The 8,221-nt window shown below is 41.2% G+C and overlaps 1 non-coding gene across 1 annotated transcript; it reads left to right on the forward strand.

The window, feature by feature from the left end:
* The first annotated feature begins 7,643 nt into the window (after window positions 1–7,643).
* LOC143661824 (small nucleolar RNA SNORD86) lies at window positions 7,644–7,719 on the forward strand. Its single transcript, XR_013164868.1, has one exon. It is a non-coding gene; the product is annotated as a small nucleolar RNA SNORD86 (small nucleolar RNA).
* Window positions 7,720–8,221: the final 502 nt, after the last annotated feature.

Genomic DNA, 8,221 nt, shown 5'->3' on the forward strand with positions numbered 1-8,221 from the left:
AGCCCATCTTGGTGACTTATTTAATTAAGTCATTTCACATTTTAATACCCTAAATTAAAAAATTTCATAATTTCCCAAAACGCTGTTGAAAGGAACACAAGTCGAAGAGAGAGGAAGCAGAAAGAGATGACTAGTGCCTAATTAAGTAGTACTCATGGACATCATTTTGTTTCTTATTTTCAAAAGAAGGAAAAAGCATTGGTAGGGAATAAGAAGCATTTTGAAAATAAGATTTCTATGCTACAAAATTGTTCTTCATTCTGGAATTAGTTCTGAGTTATTCCTTCTTTTCCTCTTTCTTTTCAAATCTTCTTCATGGGAAACAATTTCCCTTCATGCTTTCTTGATGGTAGGCAGCAAAGGGGACAAGTGTATGCTTGGAAGAAAAGTTTTCAGCAAAATTATAGATGCACACAGGAATAATGGAGATAACAAGCAAGAAATAGAGAATGAGCAGAATACTGAAAAGGTCAGATACTAGACTTAGGCAGGCAATGAATCCAACCTGATTTGACCACTTACAAGCTCTGATTGGCATTGTACAAGGTACTTAACTTCTCTGGGTCTCAGCTATAAAAAAGAAAGATAATTTCTGCTTTGTTTAGCAGTTTCAAGGACTTTATAATTCCTTGTTTTATTTTTCTTTGTAGCACTTATCACCATTTGACATCATACATGTTTATTTGATTAATTGTCTATCTTGTTGAACTAATATAAGTTCCTAAGTTTAAGGACCTTTTTCCTTTGTTCACTGCTGAACCCCCAGTGCCTAGAACAGAACCTGGTCATAATGGAAGGTCAGTAAACTGTTGTTGCCTGAAAGGATTGGCTTAATAAATTAAAATAAAACTAAAAGAATATAAACTTAAGGTCATAGTGCTGAATACAGCATAGGCACTTAATAAATATCAGAGAGATGCAAACAGACGTAGGTTAAAACCCTGGCAGTTTCCTTTATTAGCTGTGTGATCTTCGGCTTCCTTAACTGTAAAATGGGGATGGAAAAACCATTCATACCCACCTTTGATGGCTGCTGTCAGGGTAAGACTTGTAAATTGGTGAATAATGCCTGGTACATTGTAAATGCTAAATATATGGCAGCTATTATAACAATCCAGAGTGAGCAGCTCATCCAAGAAGAGGAAAGCTAAATTTCCATAGAGTCAAGTTTCTCCATAGAGAAAACAGCCTAGTTTGTAAAAACCTGGATAAGGAGACAAGAGGCCACATGGGTAAACAGTCACCCTGGAGCTAGTATCACTACAATGCAATTAGAAATAAACCCAATTTATAATCAGCATGTGGCTTCAGAAAGCTAAAGCACTGGGATTCAGAGGACTGTGCATCAGCTTTTATTCGTAACTACATAGGAGAATTTTTGTTTTTCTAAAGTATGCCTTCTTGAGGGATTCCCATTTATCAAAATGATCATGTCTAAGGCAAAGACATTTTCATAAAACAAGGAGATAAAGAGTTACATTACTCTTCATTTCTTATTTATAAGAAGGCATTTTCACAGCATGCTGGAATGAAGAAGTGAGACATCTAAAGACAAAAAACGATCTATCTTTGTGCCTGGGAAATGAAAGGAAGGACTCAGCCACATGCCCGTTTTGGCCCCCAATAATCATCCCTCAGGGCATGTGTTTTTCTTAATTTTCCATTTCGGCAAGGTACTTAGACAGCATTTGAAGGAAAATAGCAAAAACATGAATCTATTCAAACCAGCCTTACTCAGGCAGCGTAGATAAAAGAACACCCAAAACAATTTAGAGGTGAAGAAGCACGCTGAAATTTAGTCAAATGCTCAAACTTTTACATTGGATGACTAAAGATTAAAATTTATTAAAGTAGTAAAATTACTGTATTCCATAAGTTTGTTTTATTTTGTTTTGCTTTCTTTCATGTTCTTTCCATGACAAATAAGAATAACAATAAAAAAAAACTGTGACTGTTTCCACAGAAATTTGTAAATAATCCAATTATAAAATAGCTACTAATGATCCTGGATCTGGAATGTTACGGTAAGACCAAATTACTACTCTACTCAGATACAAAAGAAATGTCAGCAATGATGTCAACATTAAAATATATAAAGAAGTTCACTTCACGTTACAGTTTGGATCCTCCAAGAAACAGACTTGTAGAAGGAGTCTACTGGGAGCAGGTTTCTTAGGAAGCACCCTTGGGATCAACACTTGTGGAAAAGCAGGGTAGGAAGCAGGATAGGACAGGTGGAAAAGTCATGAGGGAGAGACCCAAAGATAGCTTTGAGTAATCGCACAGGGAAAATGCTCAAATGGCCATCAGAGTTGTCCAATTGTGGCCAAAATGGCTGGGCCTTCATGACCCTACTTTGAACGTTGCCTGCCCTGGGAAGAGCGTGGCCTCTGATAAGATCGTACCTGCAGCTGAGGCTGCCCTGGAGAGGCTGGGAGTGGAAGGCTGTCTGCCAACAGCACAACAACTGCAGTCAAAGACCTTCTCGTGAAGGGGCATCTAAAAGGACATCTGCTTGCAACAGTATCATTTTCCACATATTAGGAAGAGTTCTCCTGCTAAAAACAACTAGATTCTGGATGAATTATACTTTCTAGGGAAATCTTCAAGAACAGTGCTTCCGTTTATTAAAAAAAAAAAAAAAGAATGAGAGAGAAAACTTGAATCTGATGCTGGAAACAATGAATAGTAAGCAAATACTAAAAAAAATGCCTGAGAAAAAAAATGCAACAATCGGGACTAAGCACAATCCAGAGAGCAAGCCTTGGGTTGTAGCAATGAGGAAGCGCTGATGCTGAGATTCCCACTTCAGAGAAGGATTCTAGAAGGGGGAACACCACAGTGACCCCTCCAGGACTGAGACATGCATCCCCCAGCAGCTAGGAATATTAGGAACTGCCTTCAAGAGGACAGCGCTAACTCACACGGAGTTGCAGAACCTTCTGGGGACAGCAGGTCCAACAGCTAGTGGATGGAGGGGAGTGTATTAGTCAGGGTTCTCTAGAGAAACAGAGCCAACAGGAGATATCTTCAAATATGAGATTTATAAAGTGTCTCAGCAACCTTGGGGATGCAAGAGTCCAAAATCTGTAGGGCAGGCCATGAGGAGAGGCTGCCCAGTTGAAGAAGCAGCAGAAATTCTCTCTTCTCTCTTAAAAGTCTTCAACTGGTTGGGTTAAATCCAGATGATTAGAGTCTCTCTTTGCAGAAGACACATCATTAGTTGATCATAAATGTAATCAGTCACAGATGCAATCAACTGACTGATGATTTAATAAACCAGCCTTCTGGTTTATCAGTCAGTCACAAAATACCCTTGGAGTGATGGTTAGGCCAGTGCTTGCCTGACTAGACAGTTGGGCACCATTAACTGGACAAATTGGGACCTGAACCCAACCATCACTGGGGGTGTTAATATAAAGGTCCAGCCCCTTGCCTCAGTTTTAAGGAGAGCCCTGAAGGGGGTGCAGGTCCAGATCAACCCATGGGATCACTGGAAGCTTGAAGGGGGTGCAGGTCCAGATCAACCCATGGGATCACTGGAGCCCTGAAGGGGGTGCAGGTCCAGATCAACCCATGGGATCACTGGAGCCCTGAAGGGGGTGCAGGTCCAGATCAACCCATGGGATCACTGGAGGCCTGAAGGGGAGTGCAGTCCAGATCAACCCATGGGATCACTGGAGGCCTGAAGGGGAGTGCAGTCCAGATCAACCCATGGGATCACTGGAGGCCTGAAGGGGAGTGCAGTCCAGATCAACCCATGGGATCACTGGAGGCCTGAAGGGGAGTGCAGTCCAGATCAACCCATGGGATCACTGGAGGCCTATACTGCAACCAAATTGCAGTTCAACTTCTCCATCCAATCCTACATCTTCACCCCTGTACCACGATTGTTCTCAAGAGCACACCACAGTAGACCTTCTGTACATAAATGCATTTCAGAGTTTATCTCCTGAAGACGCTTTGTAAGACAGTTGGAAGAGGTCCTAGAATGTAGCTCTACATGGGAGTTCTGGCATTGGATCGCGAGCTGACTGATTGCTTTGGAGGTCCTGTCTTTGGTAATATGTAGAATACTGATAAGCTTTGCATGCTGTACTCCTGTTTTGGTTAAAACTTTCTTCTGTGGTGAACTGGCATGAGAAATCACTGGAAAGGACCACACTGGGTGGGGCGTTAACTCACGAGTTCGAGAGGTATGAGGGGAGCTTTAATTAGAAGGATCATGGAGTTGATGTTAGTTACTAGGTGCTACAAATGCATTAAAGAAGGACAGTGAAAACTCAAGATGAAAGCCAATGTGTAGGGCAGGCAACAGTGGCTTAGCAGGCAGAGTTCTCTTCTGCCATGCCGCTGCCTGCCCATGCAAAAAAAAAACAATGCGTGGGGTGCACGGGTGGTTCGGTGGTAGAATGCTCGCGTTTCATGCAGGAGCCTGGGGTTTAATTCTCGGACCATGAAACCCACCCCACCCCTGCCAAAAAAAAACCAATATAAGATAGTCAGAAGATCTTCTAGTCAGAGTTTGTAGAGACTTGCATCTTCTTCAATAAGATAAGAAATCCAAGTGAACCCTATGGCCTGCAGAAGTGGCCCATTACTCCTTGTTAAAGGTGTTTTCTCTTCTTCTTGCCTAAAGACCTCTGCAATGTAGAGCAACCTTCCCAACCTCCTCCTGGTCACCAGACACCAATTAAAGTCAAATGTCAGCCTGTTCTAAATGAGAAAGTACTGGACTGGCTTAGGGATGGAAGGGATTGTACGTCAAAGGAGCTGCAGGACCCCTAGCCAAGCCTCAGTGGGAGCTGGGAGACCAGGGAGGAGATGGGATTGCTATGGAGATGGGGCATGGACAGTGCACTTAAAAAGTTGGATCAGGGAGTGTTTAGCATTATAGTTACCAAACTCTGAGCACAAGGAGAGTTTGACAATTATTCAAATAGTTTAACACCATGGCCTAGACCCAGGAGACAGTATGCTGTTAGGATGATTCTTGGAATATTAACAAAAGTGATTGTCCACAGTAAGTGGTATGGAAATTCCAGAATTCCTGTGATAGATGGGGGAGGAAGGAATCAATCGGCTCAGCAAGACGGCAGGTTTTAGCATGAATATACTTTGCAAGGCTAGAAAGGCAACAGTATTGCCAAGAATATACTCTGCTTACCAAGGGCAAAAGGAATGTGCTGGGGGGAGGGACACCAGCTTTGGTGAGAATCTCAGTGGTGGCTGCCCTCTGTAGGCCACGTCTGATAACAGGAGATGCTCTTACAGGGCTGGGCGCACTAGTGAATGTGGAGATGATAGTATCCCATATGTGACAGTGGGCAAATGATGACACCTAATCATCAAGAGTAAGAGAGGTACAATTATTGTAATAAATGGACAAAGAAGCCACAGCTGGTATATTTGACCTGAAGGGAACTATGGCGATGGTTGATAGAGATTGGATTTCATAGGAGCAAGGTGGTCCAAGTTGACATGATTGCTTGAGGATGGAAGTGTCCTGCATGCCATCTCCCTAAAAGTGCAGGTGTGTGAGTTTTGGGTAATAAATGGAATTTTGGTTCAGGTCCAGCTCATAGTCAGCCCGCTGGATCCAGGGAGGCCTCTGGTGGTCCTTTCCTTATTTCCAAATGTATAATTATAAGGAACATGCTTGACAGTTGCCTGAAATCTCACAGCGATTCCCTGGCCTATAAGATAAGAGCTGTCAGATGGCTGAGGGTCTAATGGAAGCTCCTTAACCAGCCTAAACTCCGAGAAAAATAACAAATACAAAATAAATCACATTTCTACTTCCAAGTATAAGAGATTAAAACCCAACTGGACAAAAACCCTTTAGAAGACAACTGAAAATCCTGGACATTACACAAAAACACCATTCTGAAGGTGGAGGAGTATGAAAAGAAACAGGAAGAATCTGGTCAATTGTGTGTCCACTTGAAGGAAAAGTAAAACTCCTTACCATCTAGCATTTAGCCTAGAGATAAATGGAGCTCACACTCTGACACAGCAATACCAGGGCACAGGTGGAAAACCCCCAGTGAGCCAGGACACAGAAACCCGGACGCCATGCTGGAGAGAATAGATAAAGCCTGTGAGGAGAAACCGAGAGAGGAAATCCTAAACTCTGTCTCTCTGTGATTGGGCTGACACCTGAGCCATGCACAGTGACCAGACCCAAAGCAACTCAACTAAAAGAAAAAAAAGTCTGAACAGAAACTGGAGCACTATCCAAGGGATAGAGTTTTGCAGTTCAAGCCCAGCCAAAAACATTACCTGCTAACATAAAGGAACAATCATTAGAGAAAACTAACATAATTCCAAATCTATATAACCTAACATTCATAATGCTCATGAGAGAGTCTAAAATTATTCGAAATACAAAAATCAAGAAAATATAAGAGAAAATAAAATCAATGGAGTCTGATTCCAAGATGAAGCAGATGTTAGAGATAAGAGACAAAGGTTTAAAAGTTATTAATATAATGATTTTTAGTGAACAAAAAGCTCAGCAAATGATGGGGAAGTTACATCAGAGAGGGAGAAACAAACAAAAAATAAGTTGAAAATTCTAGAACTAAAATTTATGATTTCTGAAATAAAATTCAATGGATGGACTTGACAGTTAAATGGATGTATCAGAGAGAGAGTAAATGAATTTAAAAAATAGAGCACTAGAATAAATATTTTTAAAAGAACGGAGCCTCAGAGAACAGGCATTATCAAACGATACAGCATACATGTAATTGAAATACAAGGAGAGAAGAATGAGGATGGGACAAAAAAATAGTTAAAGGAAAACTTGCAGAGCATTTCCCATATTTGATAAAAGACAGAGATTTGTAGATTCAATAGGCCAAATGAACATCAAACACACACACACACACACACGTGCCCATGATAAGGCATATCATCAACTATTGAAAGCCAGAGAAGTAGAACAAATTCTGAAAGCATCAAGAGATCAGCAACATACAACACAAAAGGGGGCAACAAATGAATGAATGACTGACTTCATATGAGAAGCTGTGTAGGGCATGAGAGAATAGGGCAGCTTCTTTAAAGTGCTGGGGGAAAATCTGCTATCACAGGATTCTGTACTCAGTAAAAGTATCATTTCAAAATGAAGGCAAATCTAAGACCTATCCAAATAAAAGAAAACAAGAGAATCCATCACTAGTAGACCTATCATATAAGAAGTACAAAATAAATTCTTAAAACTAAAGAGAAATAATATCAGATGGAAACACAGACCCTCAGAAAAGACTGAAGAACATTAGAAAGAGTAAATAACTATACATGCAAAAGGCTGTGTTTCTCTACTTGCTTTTTTCTTCTTAATTTCTTTATAAGCTGTACATCTGTTCAGAACAAAAAACCAATGCCATGGTTTTGGTGGGTTGATAATGAATGTAACTTTATTACATGTAACAACTGTAACATAAAGGAAAGGGCTATGAGAGCCTACGATTGCAAGTCCTATAATTTACATGATGTACATTATTAAATCTAAGTGGGTGGTAAAAAGATAAGTATGAATACTGAAATTTTTAGGGCAACAATGAAAAAATGCAGAGAAGTCTAGCAAAAAGAAAACTAAAATGATATCTATAAAAACACTTTAATAAACAAAAATTAATTTAGCTGGCCAGGGCTCCCTGACCTGCTCCCTCTGCTGTGGGGGTGATGGCCAGTCTTGGTGTCAGAGAGATTCCCCACACCCAGCAAAGGGACCAAGCTGCCAGGGCCTTGAAGACAAGGGGAAACACCCCCAAATATGGACTCATGGTTCACTCCAATTTCATTGGCAGAGCAGCTTGCCAAGAACAAAGGCCATATCTCCCAATACCTGGCAAAGAAATGCAAGATGGCCTCATGAATGGATTGCTTCTCTGATGCGCCTATAAGTGTATTTGGGGACAAGCTTGAAGAGCAGGTTGAGGAGCAGCCATCTTTCCGTGAGACCAGAGAGATTCCCTGCAAGAATCTGGATGCCATGAGGGAGATGATGATTCAGGCAGAGGAAGCAGAGGAAGCAGCTGTGAGGATTGCTAGGAAGCTGGAGAAACAGGAGAAAAACTGCTTGAAGAAGGAAAAGAAGGGACTGGCTGTGACTGCTCTGACATCTTCAGAAAACAGCAGTAAGTACTCCGGAAGAGAGGGAAGAGGCAAATGATAGATCGTAGAGGAGGATAAACCAAAAGTTTAGTGCCTC

The sequence above is a fragment of the Tamandua tetradactyla genome, chromosome 17 (genome assembly GCF_023851605.1).
Source record: "Tamandua tetradactyla isolate mTamTet1 chromosome 17, mTamTet1.pri, whole genome shotgun sequence".
Taxonomy (NCBI): domain Eukaryota; kingdom Metazoa; phylum Chordata; class Mammalia; order Pilosa; family Myrmecophagidae; genus Tamandua; species Tamandua tetradactyla.